The sequence below is a fragment of the Aotus nancymaae genome, unplaced genomic scaffold, assembly GCF_030222135.1.
Source record: "Aotus nancymaae isolate 86718 unplaced genomic scaffold, 86718_ANA_hifiasm-v0.15.2.pri h1tg000036l, whole genome shotgun sequence".
NCBI lineage: Eukaryota > Metazoa > Chordata > Mammalia > Primates > Aotidae > Aotus > Aotus nancymaae.
The window spans coordinates 68,491,543-68,511,076 of NW_026988450.1; the positions used below are offsets into that span (position 1 = coordinate 68,491,543).

At 43.6% G+C, this 19,534-nt stretch overlaps 1 protein-coding gene across 4 annotated transcripts in view; it reads left to right on the forward strand.

The window, feature by feature from the left end:
• Positions 1-4,653: 4,653 nt before the first annotated feature.
• COL14A1 (collagen type XIV alpha 1 chain) overlaps positions 4,654-19,534 on the forward strand; it is a 302,227-nt gene continuing 287,346 nt past the window's right edge. For 2 of the 4 annotated variants that reach the window (XM_064384550.1, XM_064384551.1), the window contains exon 1: positions 4,654-4,964. The gene's annotated coding sequence lies outside the window, so the exon portion shown is untranslated. Of the gene's footprint in view, positions 4,965-6,794; positions 6,833-12,937; positions 13,041-19,534 lie in introns of those variants that run through there. The other 2 variants (XM_012466432.2, XM_064384549.1) reach the window with 2 other exon arrangements.

A 19,534-nucleotide genomic window follows, 5' to 3' on the forward strand; every position in this document is an offset into this window, starting at 1 on the left:
AGCCACTGTGTTGGGCCTTTCTTATGTAAATGAGAGGTCCAGAAGAATGTGTTGGAGTTTTTACTTAGGTGACCATATCATCCAGCCAGTTTAGCAAGTTACTGACTACCCCAGAGTTTTATCAGGAGAGAAAGTGGCTGTGAACAATTCAAGATTATTAGTGCCCAGAGCAAAAACAGCTCAATGCCTGTGAACATTTATGATTGCTTAATATAATGCACGCAATTGTTAGGGGGCTTCCTGATTCCAGCTCCCTCCCAGTTGTCTGGGAGGGGAGCAGAATGCACACACCACCCTTTAGCCAATTTAACCAGGGGCTGAAGTGCTCTCTTCTTACTAGTTGGAAATGGCTTCTGTTCACATCAACTACATCATGGATGACTTTGGATGATGTAAACCTCTTAATATGAAAAAAGATTAAGTCCAGAAACAAAGAACGCATTGGTTCATCTGGCAACTCTGGTGAGCTCAGACAATCAGAGGGTCTGTAAGGGCTGATACCACCCCTTGCATGAACAGAGACTGCCTCTCATTTGCCCCCACTCCTAACCTCGGCCACCCCAAAAAGAACTCTACCACAAAAAATAAGAATGGTGCTCACACAAGTTCTCATTCAATACTCTCCTTTCTTGGAGGAAGCATTTCTTTATGGTTAACGTCTTGACTCGAGATTAAGTTCACACGAAGCTTCCCTGTTTAAAAATTCATGCTGACTAGGAGTTAAAGTGCAGAGCTGTTTCCTTTTGAGCTCCTGGCCGTTTGTTCTCCATGACCACCAACTGACTTTGCCTCTGTTTTACTGTTTCCTTCCCCATTTTTACTCGCAATCTATTATGTCTCCTTATCAGCTTCTGGCAGCCTCTTTCAGCACTCATTGAATGCTGAGCTCTCTCTCTGGGATGCTGGCTGCCGTGGGGGCAAGCAGAAATATGAGTGTGGATGCAAAACTATCCAAGAGAAGCAGGACGGCAGAGCCCATCTGGAGAGGCTGTATCTGCTGGTGGGTCCAGGTAGGATGACAGACAGGAAATACAGCCAAAAGTCAGCACCCGGGCAGCAGAAAGATAGCTCAAGAAGCAAGTCCAGGTGCTGGTATTGGACCTGAATTGGAGATGGAGACAAAAAACATAATCTACACAATGCATTTGGAGGAAATGCACTAGGAAATAAAATGAAAAATGGGAGGGGGTGAGCGTGGTGGCTCACATCTGTAATCCCAACACTTCGGGAGGTGGAGGCAAGCAGATCACTTGAGGCCAGAGATTGAGACCAGCCTGGCCCACATGGTGAAACCATGTCTCTACTAAAAATACAATAATTAGCTGGGCATGGTGATGCTTGCTTGTAATCCCAGCCACTCCAGAGGCTGAGGCAGGAGAATCACTTGAATCCAGGAGGCAGAGATTGCAGTGAGCTGAGATTGTACCACTGCACTCCAGCCTGGGCAACACAGTGAGACTCCATCTCAAAAAAACAAAAAACAAGAAAACAAAACAACAACAAATAAAACAAATCTGCAAAACTGTGTGCAGAGTTTCTGGAAAGGTACAGGGCATAATTCTGCTGTAAGACTAAGTCCCAGGTTTACACGGTGACGATGATGGGCAGATCTGGAACGTGAATCAGGTGTTCCAGACAAGTGCTTTTCTTCACTACATTTTTCATCAGCGAAGCACTGAAGGTGCCTCCTGCAAGGGTCAGTGCTAAAGTACAAGGACTCGAGATTGAATTATGTATTCGCTTTGGGCTTTTACAGATTAAGGATGTTGAGAAATGAGAGAACCATAGTATGAAGCTCTAGAGGGAGTGCTGGAGGATCAGAGTGGTGAAATGTGCCATAACTAAGAAAACAAATCATGAGGTCAGAAGCCAAAAGAAGAGAACGGGGCAGAAGTATAGAGCCAGGGATTCACGCTAGAAAACGGACTCAAGCTGGAGACTGAATGTTGGAAATAGATGCTCGGTGCCACAAAGAAAAATTAGCGCTGAGACAAAGGATGTTTTAGCAACTCAATTTTTAACTTCCCGGACTGCAGGAAGGGTACTCTCGCTAGCCATCTTGCCACAAGAGTACAAAGAACAAAGAAAAACACACAAATTTATTTCCTATGCATTTGGGGTCATCCTTCTGCTGTGTCTGATCTCTGTTGGCTGGAGCCAGACCTCACAATCTAAACTAAAACCCGATTGGCTAACAACTTAAAATTTTTTTAAACGGGTAAAAGCAATGGAGAGCTGGGACACACCTGTGAGCAGGTCCAGCACAGATATTTTGGTTGAAGTACAAGGACATAGAAAGTACTACATGCTTATAAGCATGGCATGTCTAACAGCTACATAGGATAGGGCTTAACAAAGTTATTAACACACTTATTCTTTAACAGGAAAGGAAACTTTAAAAAGGAACTTTTCTGCTTCCCACACTGAACCATAGGAGGATGCTAGAAGCCAGCTTTCATGTGATGTGAGCTAAGAGGGCAGCCAGGATAGAGAGGACCCAGCAGGGTGGGTTTGAGGCAAGGGATGTCAGGGAAACCACCAAAACTTCCTACAAATACTAACCCAAAATATCTTTACCAGCATTACAAAATGCGGAAATGTGCTATACATAAAGACTAGCTCAATTATCACTTGGGGTGATCATCTTTGGGATTCTTGGTTATTCCAGAAAGATCAACAACCCCATCCCCAATTTTTCTGAGCACCAATCACATGTATTTTAATTGTTCACTCAGATCTCATTGGTATAGACATACAAATAGCTGGCTATACTATTGAATTATTAAATGCACATTGTTGAATTATGTTTTTCATCCCCAGCACATATTTCTTTGCTTTTGCTAACACCTGTATTTTGGGAGTAAATTGCCTCTCCTTCATTTTGTATAGTCATTGTGAGATGTTTATCATGGTTTCCCAGTCTCTCCTAATGAAAACAATGAGTCCCATACCCATGTCATACCAATTAACAGTCCCTTTCCGGACTTTGAATTTTGAGCAGAAGAATATAAAGGTATAGAAAAGAGTTAAAGTTTATTCATCCAGGTGGTTCCCCAGGCCTGTCCTCATTCCTTTCCTCTCTGAGCACGGTCCCAGAGCCTTCTAATGAAATCTGTGGACTATCGTAGCCTTTGGTGAGGCAGGGAGTAAAGAAACTCATGATTAGGACGAGGTGGTTGAGTAAGCTTGGAAGAGCCCATGGTATCCATTCCACAGAGGAAGCGGGGACCAAGCACCAGACACAGAATCGGGCATCTGCCAAAGAATTCAAGCAAGAATGCAAGCCATCAGATTCAGAAGTTGTATAGTGGAAAAGATTTCCTGATTAATTCAGAAAAGAGTGGTAGATCAGTCATAATGTTTCTTGCTTGCAAGTGACAGAAAACCAGCTCGAACCGGTTTTAACAGAAAAGAAAAAGGCTGTATTGCTTTACTTAGCCACACTGCAACAGGAACAATGATTAAATAACTTGTCATCCACCTGGGGCACTTCTGAGAATGAAAGAGCTACACTTCTGAGAAAGAAAGTTAATGATTGAGCTGGGACAGCAGGTATGAACTGGGACAAATAGACCCCATACCCATTTGGATGTCTTCTCATCCTAGTGTAAGGAAGTTATGATGAATAAACCTGAAAGCCTGCCAGGGATTGATCTCTCTCCTTGTATCTTCCTTTCTGTCTCTGTCTCTGTCTCTTTCTCCGTGTGTGTGTGTGTGTGTGTGTGTGTCTGTGCAGCTGACAGAAGTCTGGGCTCAGATTCTTACAGGTTACGAATCAGAAAGGAAAGGATACTTTTTTTGTTTGCTCCAGCATAAAATAATCTTGTCCAAGTATTCCAAGTAGTCTGGCCTACATCACATACTATCCCTGGGCCAATTTCTGAGGATAAAGGAATGGATTCCTAACCTACCATGGGTTCATCTGGGTCGTATGTGTTTACTGTGTTGAAGACATAGCAGTCCTATGAGTCAATAGTCCCAATAATTTGGAGCAGCACTTCCTTGAAAGAAAGGCTTTTCTGGAAGACAGAATCATAAATATCCACTTAGGCAGCCTTTTACAGAGTGTCTGCTGCCAAGTCTACTTGCAGTATGGGAACTGTTAAGTGTTACATAAAACACTCTGGAGCTACCGGGAAAGGGTTGAACCATGACCCCTGTGACGTTGGAAGCCCTTTGCAATCTGCTTTAACAAAGAGCCTCGAGGTTGCTCTATCCCTTTATAGTCTTGTATGTAACTGCCCGTTAGGGGGTATGTGAGGCCCCAGGGTTCAGTATTCCTATAAGCCACTAGCACCTCTCAAATGTGGTGATGTAGGGGGAGGAATAGACCTGATTTTGTGGTGCTCTTCTCATTTGGATTTGCCCTGAAAAGCCACTGGCAGAGCCACGACACCCTGGGAACCCTAGGCTTTCACTGAGGAGTTGGGGAACAGTGAAGCTAAGACTCCATAGAAAGCTAAGACTCCATAGGAAGCTAAGACTCCATAGAAAAAGTCCGAGAAGGAGGACAGCTAGAGGCAGACTTTCCTTCCCTCCAAGATTGGCCAAGCTCCCAGTTCTCTCTCCTCTGGCTCCTGTTTCAGTTCCGTTGTTGGAAAGCATAACTGTGATAGTTAACACTGAGTGTCAACTTGATTGGATTGAAGGATGTAAAGTATTAATCCTAGCTGTGTCTGTGGGGGTGTTGCCAAAGGAGATTAACACTTGAGTCAGTGGGCTGGGGAAGGCAGACCCACCCTTCATCTAGATGGACACCATCTAATCAGCTGCCAGCGAATATAAAGCAGGCGGAAAGATGTGAAAAGGTTAGACTGGTCTAGCCTCCCAGCTTACATCTTTGTCCCGTGCTGGATGCTTCCTGCCCTCGAATATCAAACTCCGAAGTTCTTCAGTTTTGTAACTTGGACTGGCTCTCTTGCTTCTCAGCCTGCAGATGGCCTATTATGGGACCTTGAGATCATGTGAGTTAATACTTAATAAATTCCCCTTTATAGATATGTGTGTGTGTGTGTATATATGTGTGTATATATGTATGTGTATATATATATGTGTATATATATGTGTGTGTATATATGTGTATATACGTGTGTATATATGTGTGTGTATATATGTGTATATATATGTGTGTATATGTGTGTATATATGTGTATATATGTGTGTGTATATATGTGTATATATATGTGTGTGTATATATATGTGTGTATATATGTGTGTATATATGTGTATATATGTGTGTGTATATATGTGTATATATATGTGTGTATATATGTGTATGCATATGTGTGTATATATATGTGTGTATATATGTATATATGTGTGTGTGTATATGTGTATATATGTGTGTGTATATATGTGTGTATATATATGTGTGTATATATGTGTGTGTATATATGTGTATATATATGTGTGTGTATATATGTGTATATATATGTGTGTGTATATATATACACACACTCCATTAATTCTGTCCCTCTAGAGAACGCTCACTAATACAACAACCATTTATGATGAAACTTGGAACAAAGAGAGATGCTACTTTTTGCCACTGTGGTATGATTCTCTCCACCTTGCAGAAGAATTCTTGGTGCCTAAAACTCATGAACAATCTGCTTGTCCCCCAGCCCAGCCTTTCCCTGGGAGAAAAATGAGTGGATAAATGTATGGAAAGTTGATTGAGTGACTGTGGGCTCCCACCCAAAGAGATGATTCAGTCCAGTGGCAGGGAGAAGAGCAAGAACCAGTGGAACGTGATTTTGCAATGGGCCTCTTGCCACGACAGGGAACACAATGTTTACTGCAAAGAGCTCTTCAACCTCAGTCATCTGTGCCTTCCAGAAAACTGCAGCCTTAACTCTAATAAATAATCCACCCTCCCAGCTCAAGCCCTGTTGGAGTGGACAGGGCTGTCCTTGCCACAGCACTGAACAGCAGGAATGTCGCTCACAAGCCCTGCCCTTTGGAAGTAGCCAGCAAGGCTGAAAGTGCTCAATCATTCTTTGGAATGCCACATTGTACATGGGAAATTCCACAATGGGCTACTAATAAGTAAAGTCTGTCTTGCTGGATTGTGAGTATCTGGGCAAGTCACAGGAAATTCTTCTTGGAATTAAGCAACATGGGAACAAACACACATATTAGCATCTGTTCATGACAAGTGGCTGATGAAATAGCCCACTTTGGCCCAGAGTTTGGGATAATGAAACAAATGACTGGTGGTTGATATAATCACTGTGGTGCCAGTATAGGGTCACTGTACATCTTGTGTGTCCCGTGTGTTCATTTGTCCTTTCAATTGATTCTTCTGTCATTCATTGTCCAAGACACAATCTTTGATTTTAAACTTCATATTCACATATGCACTGCTTGCTGTGGCCTCCTTCTGGACTGAGGCACTCATTTACCGGGCTGCTAGGAGTGCTGGGGGTCAGTAACTCTCATCTGAGCCTCTCTCCATACATGACCTCTGCTAAAGAGAGCTACCTGGTTCAAGATCATGTGCTCTTCCCCATGGTAGCCCACATTTTTAAAGAAAGGACTGACTAAATTGCAAATACTTGAAGATACCTCTTAAAAAATTGATATGTAATCAATGTGGACATGTACAGACCCAGCCCTTAAAGCCCAATTTAAGATGACGCTGAAGGGCCACTTGCTGGCTACTTCCAGAAGGCACGGTTTATGGTGGAAAAGCCATCACAACTCCAGAGTTCCCAGTGGGCTTGGCTGAGGCCTTAGACTGCCTCTCAGTCCACCTGCTTGCTGAGCTCACTGTTGCCTTTCTTCTTTCACAGATGCTGTTCCTGAGAGCATCTGCCCCAGTATATTTGAGGTACTTATTTTCATCCACAGATATTAATCTTATCTGCCTCCAGCTAATCTGACCCATGATGCTATATAACATAAACACTGAAAACTGGCCAGAAGTGGTGACTCACACCTGTAATCCCAGAGCTTTGGGAGGCTGAGGCAGGAAGATCTCTTGAGGCCAGTAGTTTGCCAACAGCCAGGGCAACATAGCGAGACCCTGTTTCTACAAAAATGATTGAAAATTAGCCAGATGTGGTGGCATGCGACTGCAGCCCTAACTACTTGGAGGCTGAGTGGGGACGATCACTTGAACTCAGGAGTTTGAGGTGACTGTGAGCTATGACAGGACCACTGTGCTCTGGTGAGACACTGTCAAAAAAGAAAAAACAAATGAAAGTACCTTGATTATAATGGTGGAACTTGATGAATTTTACAAAATGAATACACCTGTACAACCAGCACCAAGCTCTCTTCTCATAACTGAGGGTAACCACTGTTATGACTCCTAACAGTACAGATTTACCTGTTCTAGTGCTTTATCTAAATGGTATAATGTAGTGTACATTGTTTTTGTGTCTTGGCTTCCATTGCTCAGCATCTTGTTGGTGAGATTCATTCATGTTGTATGAGACTATGCGTAATTCATTCCAGTTTCTATGTAATATTCCATGTGAGACTATAACGCCATTTGTTTCTATTCTTAGGTTGATGAATATTGTGTAGTTCCAGTTTGAGGCAATCAGACAGGGCACTGCAATGAGCATGCTAGAATATGTTTTTGGATGGGCATAAGCATTCACTGCTGTATGAAACTGCACGTAGTTGGTTTGTGTAGATACTGCCAAGCAGTTTTCCAAAGTGGTTGTACCAATTGAACTGCCACCTGCAGTGTATGAGCATTAAGACCAATACCTGATGTTCTCTACCCTTTTAATCTCAGCCACTGTGATGAGTGTGTGGTGGTAGTACATGGTGGTTTTAATTTGCATTTCCCTGGACGCCAGTGACACTAAGCATATTTTTATATGTTTATTGGTTGTTTGGACATTCTCACAAGTCTTTGGCCATTTTCTGTTGGGTTGTCAAGACAGTACTTTCTTTACCATTGGCTGCGGGGAGACCTGACAGAGGCCATCTCTGGTAGAGAGGAAAAGAAGAGTCATATTTTGTTTAAGAACAAAAGTAAGGGACAGATAAATAAAACATACAGGGAAGCATGTAGGAAATAATAAATGTGGGCTTCAAAGCTGCTAGATAAGGAAAGAAATGAGATTCATCTACAACAGCAAAGCCATAGACTCGAATGGGGGAAAGTAAATCCAGATGGGGTCAAGGAAGCCACAGAAAAAGATGGTGGCTCACACCTGTAATCCCAGCACTTTGGGAGGCCGAGGCGGGCAGATCACCTGAGGTCAGGAGTTCAAGACCAGCCTCGCCAACATGGTGAAATCCTGTCTCTACAGAAGTATGAAAATTTTTTTGAATAGGCATATGTACTCATTGCTGTAGGGAACATGCTGGGCATGATAGCAGGTGCCTGTAATCCCAGCTACTTGGTAGGCTAAGGCAGGAGAACCTCTTGAACCCAGAAGGCAGAGGTTGCAGTAAGTTGAGATCACATCACTGCACTCCAGCCTGGGCAACAAAGAGCAAGACTGTCTTAAAAAAAAAAAAAAGGCCAGGCATGGTGGCTCACGCCTGTAATACTAGTAGCACTTTGGGAGGCTGAGGCAGGCAGGTCATGAGATCAGGAGTTCGAGACTAGCCAGGCCAATATGGCGAAACCCTGTCTCTACTAAAAGTACAAAAATTCGCCGGGCATGGTGGCGGGCACCTGTAATCCCAGCTACTCAGGAGACTGAGGCAGGAGAATCACTTAAACCCAGGAAGGGGAGGTTTCAGTGAGCTGAGATCACGCCACCATACTTCAGCCTGGGCAAAATGAGTGAGACTCCAACAACAACAACAACAACAACAACAACAACAACAACAACAAAGTCCTGTTGGTCAGGAAGACAAAGTGGTAGCTTTGGGTGGGTGTCAGCAAGAATCACGAAAATCCACTCAGCTAGAGACTCTGTGATTGTAAGAATAGTTAGAGAAGGCTGTGTCTACTAGCTGGTATCCAAAAAAGAGGTTAGAATAAAACGGAATGTCTCTTATTAGGTCTTATATATCCAGGCAGTGTCGTGAGCTGAGTAAACAGCATGACTTTAGAGCAGAAGGGAAGGTGCCTGTTTTTTTCAGGCTCAATCAACCACTACATGGGAGAAATAACAAGGGCAGAGTGACCTGGAACACAAAAACATGATTTTTCATGCAACTCTGCTCCCGGGGAGTAGCCCACAACCATGAACAGCAGGAGGGGACTGGAGTCACATCTATAGTGGCTTTGCAATCTTTCACTGCCTCCTACAAAATTGGCCCTCCCCACACTGCATCTTCAGCGTGGGACCTGGCCTTATCCTGGAAATAGCTTTTCTTTGTTTGTTAAGTATCTTAGCCTGGCTTTACCCTGAACATCCCCGCGGTCAATCACTTGGGGTTTCCTTCTTTCTGCCAGATCAGTCCTCTGCTCCTGTTGTATCAGCAAATGGGGTTAGAATTATCTCCCTTTGTTGAGAAGACAGACTCTAATGGTGTAGAGTTCTATTTTGTTTTTTCTTTGAGCAGAAACATGGGCGCTATGACGTTTTTCTGTGAAAATCCAGCATAATAATCTTCAATTGGCTAAAGTTAGGGTTTACTATTAACTGTTTCACTTCCGCTTGGATATAACCCAGTGATTTTGACTGTGACCCGGGGGAGAGTCTTCAATATGGGACCTGTCCTTACTGCCACAAGGAATTTTGAAAATACTCTGGATCTTGCTTTTCTGTCAGTTTGACCTGAAAGGAGTCCCTCATGTTGGAATACTATTGGGAGTTCCATATAGGGTCACCATATTGGGACCTCATAGCTAAGCCTAAAAACTCTCTCTCTTTTTTTTTTTTTTTTTTTTTTTTTGAGACAGAATCTCTCTCTGTTTCCCAGGCTGGAGTGCAATGGCGTGCTCTCGGCTCACCGCAACCTCCGCCTCCTGAGTTCAAGCGATTCTCCTGCCTCAGCCTCCCAAGTAGCTGGGATTACAGGTGCGCACCACCATGCCCAGCTAATTTTTGTATTTTTAAATAGGGATGGGGTTTCACCATGTTGGTCAGGCTGGTCTCAAACCCCTGACCTTGTGGTCCGCCCGCCTCAGCCTCCCAAAGTGCTGGGATTACAGGTGTGAGGCACTGTGTCCGGCCCTTTAATCTTTTTAAAAACATTCCACAGTGCACAGGACAGCCTTCCACAAAAGGGATATCTGACCGACTATAAGTATCAATGGTTCTGTAGTTGAGACACAGTTCTGCACTAAGTCTTGGTTCTTTCCAAGCCCCAGAGTAGCTTTTTTTTTTTTTTTTTTTTTTGACAGTCTCACTCTGTTGCCCAGACTGGAGTGCAGTGGTGTGATCTCGGCTCACTGCAACCTTCGCCTCCTGGGTTCAAGAGATTCTCCTGCTTCAGCCTCCCAATTACCTGGGATTACAGCAGTGTGCCACCACGCCTGGCTAATTTTTGTATTTTTAGTGGAGACGGGGTTTCACCAGGTTGGTCAGGGTGGTCTCAAACTCCTGACCTCAAGTGATCCGCCCACATCAGCCACCCAAAGTGCTGGGATTACAGGCATGAGCCACCACGCTTGGCCCAGAGTAGCTTTTTGCCTTTTATTCTTAAAACATAAATTCTTTGGTATTATATTTACTGCTAATAATTTATTAACACATTGTGGGCCAGGTATTGTGCTAAGAACTTTGCATTCCTCATCTCATTTATTCATGAGAAAATAAGAGATAAGGAAAAGCGTCCTCATTTCACAAATAAGAAAACAGAGGCTCAGAGAGATTAAATAATGTTCTTTAGGATTTGAAACCAGGTTTGACAAAGCCTAGGCTCTTAACCACCTTACTCTCTATCCCCTCTTGTGATACTGTCATTACTTGGCATTCTTATGAGGTTTTGTAGTTTTCAAAGCATTTTTGTATGATTATCTTCAAAGCACAGAGTTATGATAAAGCACTGGCTTGAAAATCAAATGTATGTTTGAGTGTAGTCCTCCTTTATACTGTGACCTCAGATACATCAATATTATTATTGAAGATGGAGTCTCACTCTGTTGCCCAGGCTGTAGTGCAGTGGCACAGTCTCAGCTTACTGCAACCTCCACCTCCTGGGTTCAAGCAATTCTTGTGCCTCAGTCTTCCAAGTAGCTGAGACTACAGGTGTGTGACACCACACCCAGCTAATTTTTTGTATTTTTAGTAGAGACAGGGTTTTGCCATGTTAGTCAGGCTGGTCTTGAACTCCTGACCTCAAATAATCCTCCTGCCTCAGCCTCCCAAAGTGCTGGGATCACAGGTATGAGCCATCAGGCCTGGACTCAGATAAATTATTTGACATCTTTTAGCCTCAGTAGTCTTATCTCTGAAACCAGAGCACTGAACTAGAATGATTTCTCAGGTGGCTTTCAGATTTGGGAGTTGTTTATTACTGAAGCATAACCTAGTTGATATGACTGTTTCAGTATGCTCCTTAAAAGTTATATTTCAGTTATATATGTCATCATACAAAATGAATCTCTTTTTTTATAACTAAAAATATATATAAGATAAGTATGATATAAGATAAATGACAAATGATATAAGAAAAAAATGCAGTTTACATTAGTGGCTATCAAACTTCTTGCTTACAACATACAGTGGGAGATTCATTTTGGGCCGAGTTCAGTGGCTCACACCTGTAATCCCAGCACTTTGGGAGGCCGAGGTGGGCAGATCACCTTAGGTCAGGAGTTCGAGAACAGCCTGGCCAACATGGTGAAACCGCATCTCTACTAAAAATACAAAAATTAACTGGGCGTGGTGGCAGGCACCTGTAATCCCAGCTACTCAGGAGGCTAAGGCAGGAGAATTGCTTAAACCTGGAAGGCAGAGGTTGCAGTGAGCTGAGATCGCACCACTGTACTCTAGCCTGGGTGGCAAGAGCAAAACTCTGTCTCAAAACAAAAAAAAAAAGAGAGAGAGAAAGTGATTCATTTTTATGATGTGTTTGATGACATATATAATTGAAATTTAAGTTTTACAAAACATACTAAAACAGTCAGATCGACTTAGTTATGCTGCAGTAATAAACAACCCCCAAATCTCAAGGGCTTAAAGCAATAAAAATTGTGTTCTGGCTTGTGTCATATGCATCATGAGGTGGCTGGGGATCCTGCTCCATTTTTTGTTTTTTTTTGAATCCCAGAACTCAGGTTGGAGAAGCCTCCATCTCAAAGGTCACCAGCATCAGCAGTAGAGAGAAAGAGAGCACAGCAAATCTGTAGTGGCTCTTAAAGCTTCACCTGGAGCAATACCCATCACTTCTCCTCACATGTTATTGGCCCAGTCATTTGGCAGTACCTAACTTCAAGGAGTGGGGAAATGCCATCTCATCACGACCCCGGGAAAGAAACAAAAAACATCTGATGAACAGCATGAATGACTGCCACAAGCATGTATCCTTACCATGTAGATACGTTTTGTCTCCTCCCCTCCCCTCCCCTCCCCTCCCCTCCCCTCCCCTCCCCTCCCCTCCCCTCCCCTCCCCTCCCCTCCCCTCATCCTCTCCGCTCCCCTCCCCCCTTTTTTTTCCTTTCCTTTTTCCATTCCATTTTTTTTTGGACAGAGTCTCGCTCTGTCACCCAGGCTGAAGTGCAGTGGCGCGATCTTGGTTCACTGCAACCTCTGCCTCCCGGGTTCAAGCGATTCCCCTGCCTCAACCTCCCGAGTAGCTGGGACTACAGGTGCGCGCCACCATGCCCAGACATTTTTTTGTATTTTTGTAGAGACAAGGTTTCACCATTGGCCAGGATGGTCTCAATCTCCTGACCTTGTGATCTGCCCACCTTGGCCTTTCAAAGTGCTGGAATTACAGTCATGAGCCACAGTGCCCGGCCATTTTCTTTTCTTTATAATTCAACTAGGTTCTAGTCTTCTCCCCTCCCCTCCCCTCCCCTCTCCTCTCCTTTGCTTTCCTCATTTTTTGAGATAGTCTTGCTCTGTTGTTCAGGCTGGAGTGCAGTGGCACAATCTCAGCTCATGGCAACCTCCATTTCCCGGGTTCAAGCAATTCTCCTGCTTCGGCCTGCTGAGTAGTTGGGAATACAGGTACGTGCCGCCTGGCTAATTTTTGTATTTTTAGTAGAGATGGGGTTTCTTCACGTTGGGAAGGCTGGTCTTGAACTTCTGATTTCAGGTGATTGACCCATCTTGGCCTCCCAAAGTTCTGGGATTACAGACATGAGCTACCGTGCCTGGCTGGTATTATTATTATTATTATTAATTCCTGTTTTAGGGTTTTAGAGGGAAATAAAGCTCAAATGTTACCTAGCTTAAGCTAGTAAGTTACCAAGTTTAGGATTTGAGCCCAATTTTATAAAACACTAAAACTTTTTTTTTTTTTTTAACTATGCTGCCTTCCAGAAAATGCTATTCAGAATCCTATATATTGATTTCAAAACTCTCTTATGGGTTACAGTCATAAACTTCAAAATCTAAGTGGAAGTGAAGCAGTTAATAGTAAACCCTAACTTTAGCCACTTGAAGATTATTATGCTGGATTTTCACAGAAAATGTCATAGTGACCATGTTTCTGCTTAAAGGGAAAACAAAAGGAAATAGGACTCTACACCATTAACAAGGCTGTATTCTCAACAAAGGGAGATAATTCTAATCACATTCACTGACACAATAGCAGCAAATGATTGATCTGGCAGAAAGAAGGAAACCCAAGTGACTGAGGCAAGTGGGCTGTTCAGGGTACAGCCAGACTGCAATATTTAGCAAACAAAGAAAAGCTATTTCCAGCTGGGCACAGTGCCTCACACCTGTAATCCCAGCACTTTGGGAGGCCGAGGTGGGCAGATCACCTCAGGTCAAGAGTTCAAGACCAGCCTGGCCAACATGATGAAATGCTGTTTCTACTAAAAATACAAAAGAATTAGCCAGGTGTGGTGGCAGGTACCTCTGGTTCCAGCTACACAGGAGGCTGAGGCAAGAGAATCACTTGAACCTGGGTGGTGGAGGTTGCAGTGAGCTGAGATTGTGCCACCGCACTCCAGCCTGGGCAACAGAGTGGGACTCTGTCTCTCAAAAAAAAAAGAGAAAAGCTATTTCGAGGATAATGCATATTATGAGTAGAATTATCTCTCCTAAACAAGAGATGTTGAAATCTTACCCTCTGTACCTCAGAATATACCGTTATTCGGAGATAGGATCTTTATAGAGGTAATCAAGTTAAAGTGATGTCATTAGGGTGGGCTCTGATCCAATGGCTAGTGTCCTCATAACGAGGACTAACATGGATACAGAGACAGATGTGCATAGAGGAAAGACAACATGCAGAAACAGGGGGAGACTGGGGCCACCTACAGCCAAGGAGAGATAGCTGGAAGAGATCCTTCCCTCACAGCCCTCAGAAGAAACCAACCCTGCCGACACCTTTATATTGGACTTCTAGCCTCTAAAACTGTGAGACAATGAATTTCTGCTGTTTAGGCCACTCAGTTTTTGGGTCTTTGTCATGGCAACTCTAGGAAACTAATACAATGGGGGAAGATGGCTCCAGCACTAAGCAGAGCATATTGGAGGTAAGCAAGATCTCACTGGCAATATCATAAGAAGCTATGTAAGATTTTTCTGCAAATAGTGATGAGGGCACTGGCATAAGAAAGTTATGTGCAAGCAAAGAACACTGTGGGACACACAGAATAGTTTCAACAAACCCTGGACAGTTCAAAGAAGAGAATCTGGGCCCAGTGTGGTGGCTCAGGCCTGTAATCCCAGCACTTTGGGAAGCTGAGGCAGGCAGATCACTTGAGGTCAGGAGTTTGAGACCAGCTTGGCCAACATGGTGAAACCCCATCTCTACTAAAAAAAATACAAAAATTAGCCAAGTATGGTGGTGCACACCTGTGATCTCAGCTACTTGGGAGGCTGAGGCAGGAGAATTGCTTGGACACAGGAGGCAGAGATTGCAGCAAGCTGAGATCCTGCCACTGCACTTCAGCCTCCTGGGTGACAGAGAGCGAGACTATCTGGGAAAAAAAAAAAAAAAAAAAGAAAAACCCAAACGAAAAACCAAGAAGAGAATCTGTACCACATCAGAAAAGGCCAGTATTCTTACTAATATAAACCAATGATATTCAGCATTTCCTGGTTAAGGAGAGTAATTGGCATTCTCTGGCAGAATACCATTGCATATTAACTGAAATTTGAGCAATATAAATACTTTATTAATTGCACAATAAAGTATAAATAGTTCGTATTCTAAGGTGTAGATTCAGTTCATCTCAACAAATTCCATTGTTGTTTCATAAAGCCCCAAGTGTTAAAAAAAACTCTCTAGCAATTAGTATAAGTAGATTTATGTAATGGACAGAACGGACCCATTTAAAACATATTTAGATGCAGAGCAGGTAATACCACATTTTACATGGCCAATGCTTGCAGGTCATGCTGGTTGCATTCTGCACAGCTGTAAGGGACAACATTGACACAAACTGTGATGAATGATGCTTCCTAGAGTCATGCCCCGTGTTGCTCTTGGCCAGATAACAATCTCTCTTATAGGCCTTGCAGGGCTTTTATTTATTTATTTATTTAGACAGAGTTTTGCTCTTGCTGCCCAGGCTGGAGTCCGATGGTGCAATCTCAGCTCACTGCAACCTCTGCCTCCTGGGTTCAAGGGATTATCCTGCCTCAGCCTCCCGAGTAGCTGAGATTACAGGCATGCGCCACCATGCCCGGCTAATTTTGTATTTTTTAGTACAGACAGGATTTCTCCTTGTTGGTCAGGCTGGTCTCCAACTCCCAACCTCAGGTGATCTGCCCACCTTGGCCTCCCAAAGTGTTGGGATTACAGGCGTGAGGCACTGCGTTATTTATTTATTATTTTTTTCTGATTATCCCAGGTAACAAAAGCTCTTACCACAAGATGATGGGTTCAAAAATATTAGTTGACTCTATTTCCATGTGAAGGAAATGAGACTTTGTGAAACTGTTGTGGGGAACACCACCGAAGTGTCACAGCTGATAACTTGGATCCATTGACCTGGATACATTAAGATAACTTAGATATGGTAACCAAGACACATCACTGTAACTTAGACCATGATCTTCCACCTGCTCCCCTACCTCACTCCTTCTGGTTGAAGAGTAAAAAACCAAAACCAAAACCAAACCAAAACCCAACAATCTTTGAGACAATGCAATAATTAAATGGGGAATACACAGTTGAATGTAGGTATATAAAGATAGAAGAAATGTTAAAATTCCCAGCGAATGTAACAATTCAGTTACAGGGAACTTGCCATGATCTATGACACATGAATACAAGAATGAAAAATGGTGTCACCAAGAGTTTTGGCTCTATGTGAAAAATACAGGGGTGAGGTGTGGTGGCTCAGGCCTGTAATCCCAGAACTTTGGGAGGCCAAGGCAGGTGGATGATGAGATCAGTAGTTTGAAACCAGCCTGGCCAGCATGGCCTGTCTCTACTAAAAATACAAAAATAAGCCGGGCCTGGTGGTGGGTGCCTATAATCCCAGCTACTCAGGAGGCTGAGGCAGGAGAATCGCTTGAACCTGGTAGGCAGAGGTTGTGATGAGCTGAGATGGCGCCACTGCACTCATTCCAGCCTGGGTGACAGAGTGAGAATCCATCTAAAAAAAAAGAGAGAGAAAAAAATATGGAAGCAGAAAAAAAAAAAAAAAAAAAAAAAGGAGACCTAAAATCTGGAAGCTTCTGCATCCAGCCTGCTTCTAGAGAATGTCTTTGTGCCCACAGCTGCCTAGTAAGTCAGAAGATACCTGAAGGCTTGGATCTCCCTGTTGCCATGTTGTTTACTCAGAAGCCCCAGCCAAGAGTCACATCTTTTAAGAACCATGAAAAAAAGCAAGTAATTTGTCTTGCCTATTTAAATGGGGAGAAACATGGAAAAGACTGATAGGGACCCCCCCCGCCCCCGCCACTTCTGCTGCATCCAACGCTGCAGACTGGTTGGAGAGCTGGAAAGGAAGTGTGAAGAAGGGAAAGAGGAAAGGAAGGGCAGATTTGGGAACTGGTGGATTGCTGCTGTGTGTGGATTCTGTGTATGAACAATAGTCCTTCTGCAATGAGAAGACTGGTTACAAAAATTCCAGTGGTCTTGGAATTTTTTGTTGTTGTTATATGATGGGTTGTTTTTTTTTTTCCCCAAGAAGTGGTAAACTCAGATGCTGTGTTGGCATGTGGGTATGGAAATGTGCGCAGAGGCAGGGACTAAGGCAACGTGAGTGAAGGGACTGTGGTTAGCCGTAGACGGTGTGCTCCTCCTAAAGCATTCAAAGTCACAGCAGTGTTTGTGTTAAAACGAAATAGAACCAAATCACTGCCCCGATGAAACAAACACTTCTCTGCAGGCCTAATGATCCCCTTAACTCACATGTTTGCAATCCCGTACTAAAAGGATCAGAAGCTGGCAAAAGCTGTGCCTCTGCCTCTTCTGAAGGTCACAGTTCTTCCATAGAGTGCTGTTTGTTTTTTCTTTTGAGATGAAGTTTCACTCTTGTCACCCAGGCTGGAGTGCAATGGCATGATCTTGGCTCACTGCAACCTCTGCCTCCCAGGTTCAGGCAATTCTCCTGCCTCAGCCTCCCGAGTAGCTGGGATCACAGGTGCGTGCCACCATATCCAGCAAATTTTCATAGTTTTAGTAGAGACGGGGTTTCACCATGTTGGCAAGGCTGGTCTCAAACTCCTAACCTCAGGTGATCTACCTACCTTGGCCTCCCACAGTGCTGGGATTACAAGCATGAACCACGATATCCGGCCTATTATTATTATTATTTTTATTTTTCTCTTTTTGTGACAAAGTCTTGTTCTGTCACCCAGGCTGGAGTGCAGTGGTGTGATCTCAGCTCACTGCAATCTCTACCTCCCGAGTTCAAGGGATTCTCCTACTTCAGCCTCCCAAGTAGCTGGAACTACAGGCATGCGCCACCACACCCGCCTCATTTTTGTAGTTTTAGTAGAGACGAGGTTTTGCCATGTTGGCCAGGCTGGTCTGGAACTCCTGGCCTCATGTGATCTGCCTGCCTCGGCCTCCCAAAGTGTTAGGATCACAGGTGTGAGCCACAGTGCCTGGCCTGAATGCTGTTTTACTAATAATTTGTCACCTTGGTTATAAGTACAGTCTTGATTAGAAAATTTACCAAAGAACATTGATAATTCTTCCTAGAAATAAAGGTAGAGGGAATCATATTATTTACATACAGGGTTGGCTATTTAGTAGGCTAGGGTTTAGAATATGTGCCCGCAAATTTTAATTAAGTATAATTTTGTGTTAATTACTTCTATCTAGGTATGAAGATATGTTGCTTTCTAGAATTTGTTTAAGCTTTGTTTCTTTAAGGAAGTTAATCCCATTAAGCTAATAATAAGAACAGGTAACATATATTGACCTTTCTATTGTGTCAGACACCATATACTTTACATGGAATACCTTGTTCTGTCTCATTTAATTCTTGCAACAACCCTCTAAGGCAGGTAGTGTTATATCCTCATTATACAGGTTAGAATGCCAAGGCACAGACAGGTTAAGCAACTTTCCCAAAGTCACCCAGTAAGTGACAGAGATGGGGTTTGAATTCAGGAGGTGTGGCCAAGTTACCAGTCATAAATCTAGTTAACTAACTAACTAACTAACTAACTAACTAACTAACTAACTAACTAACTGATATCAAAATCTCTTGTCCTCTCACAGGACTCCTTTACCAAGTCTCCTGAATTCTTGCCTAGGCCAGTGGAGAGAGTTATCCCAGAGCCTTAGACCTGCAGGCATACCAACTCCCACCACCTTGCAGGAAGAGGTTCAGGAGTCATGTCCTTGGTGGTTGCCTGGACTCTGTTTCTTCTGGGAACATCATCATCTCTGTTATGGTTCCTCAGAACAATAGTCAGGGTCTCAGAGTAAAGGCCTCACTGCATACCTGTGGCTACTTATCTCACGGGGCATGTGAGAGAATGCCCAGGTTATGCAAGTCAGGCTGACAAGCATCCTATTAGCACGGAGCCATGATACACCCTGGGTGGATGAGTTTGGGCTGATCGCTGGTCCCCAGGCCTAAGATTCCCAAAAAAGTTGGGGAAATCAGTGGCTTCTTTTTGAGTTCCCAGGCAGTGTGCCAGGTTACAAGGCATTCCTGGTGAAGGAGGAAGCTGTCTTGGGACGCAAGAGTTTCGAACACCATCTGGGAATTAACGAAGAGAGAAGGTTTCCAGTTCAATGCCGTTCGTTGTTTTCTGCTTCAGTACCAGGGGCTTGATATCAAGTCCCTAGAGAAATAGGGACATAAGGGGACTATTACTGAATCAAATAGAAAAGAAGAAGTAGGCTAATAGGCACCTTTAGGAAATGGAGGGAGGAATGCTGTCCTGCTTTCAACTTAATGAGGGAGTCGGGTCTAAGTAGGAGGACAGTTCTGTGTCTTCCGCTTTTAGCAAGGCCGAAGCTGTTGTAATTTGTGATCCGTTTTCTCTCTGCCTGGGTAGGGCCTGCGCTCCTCTTTGGCTGTCTCAGTCTCACGTTGGCTCTTTCTGGCCCTACAGATACCCTGGTTCCA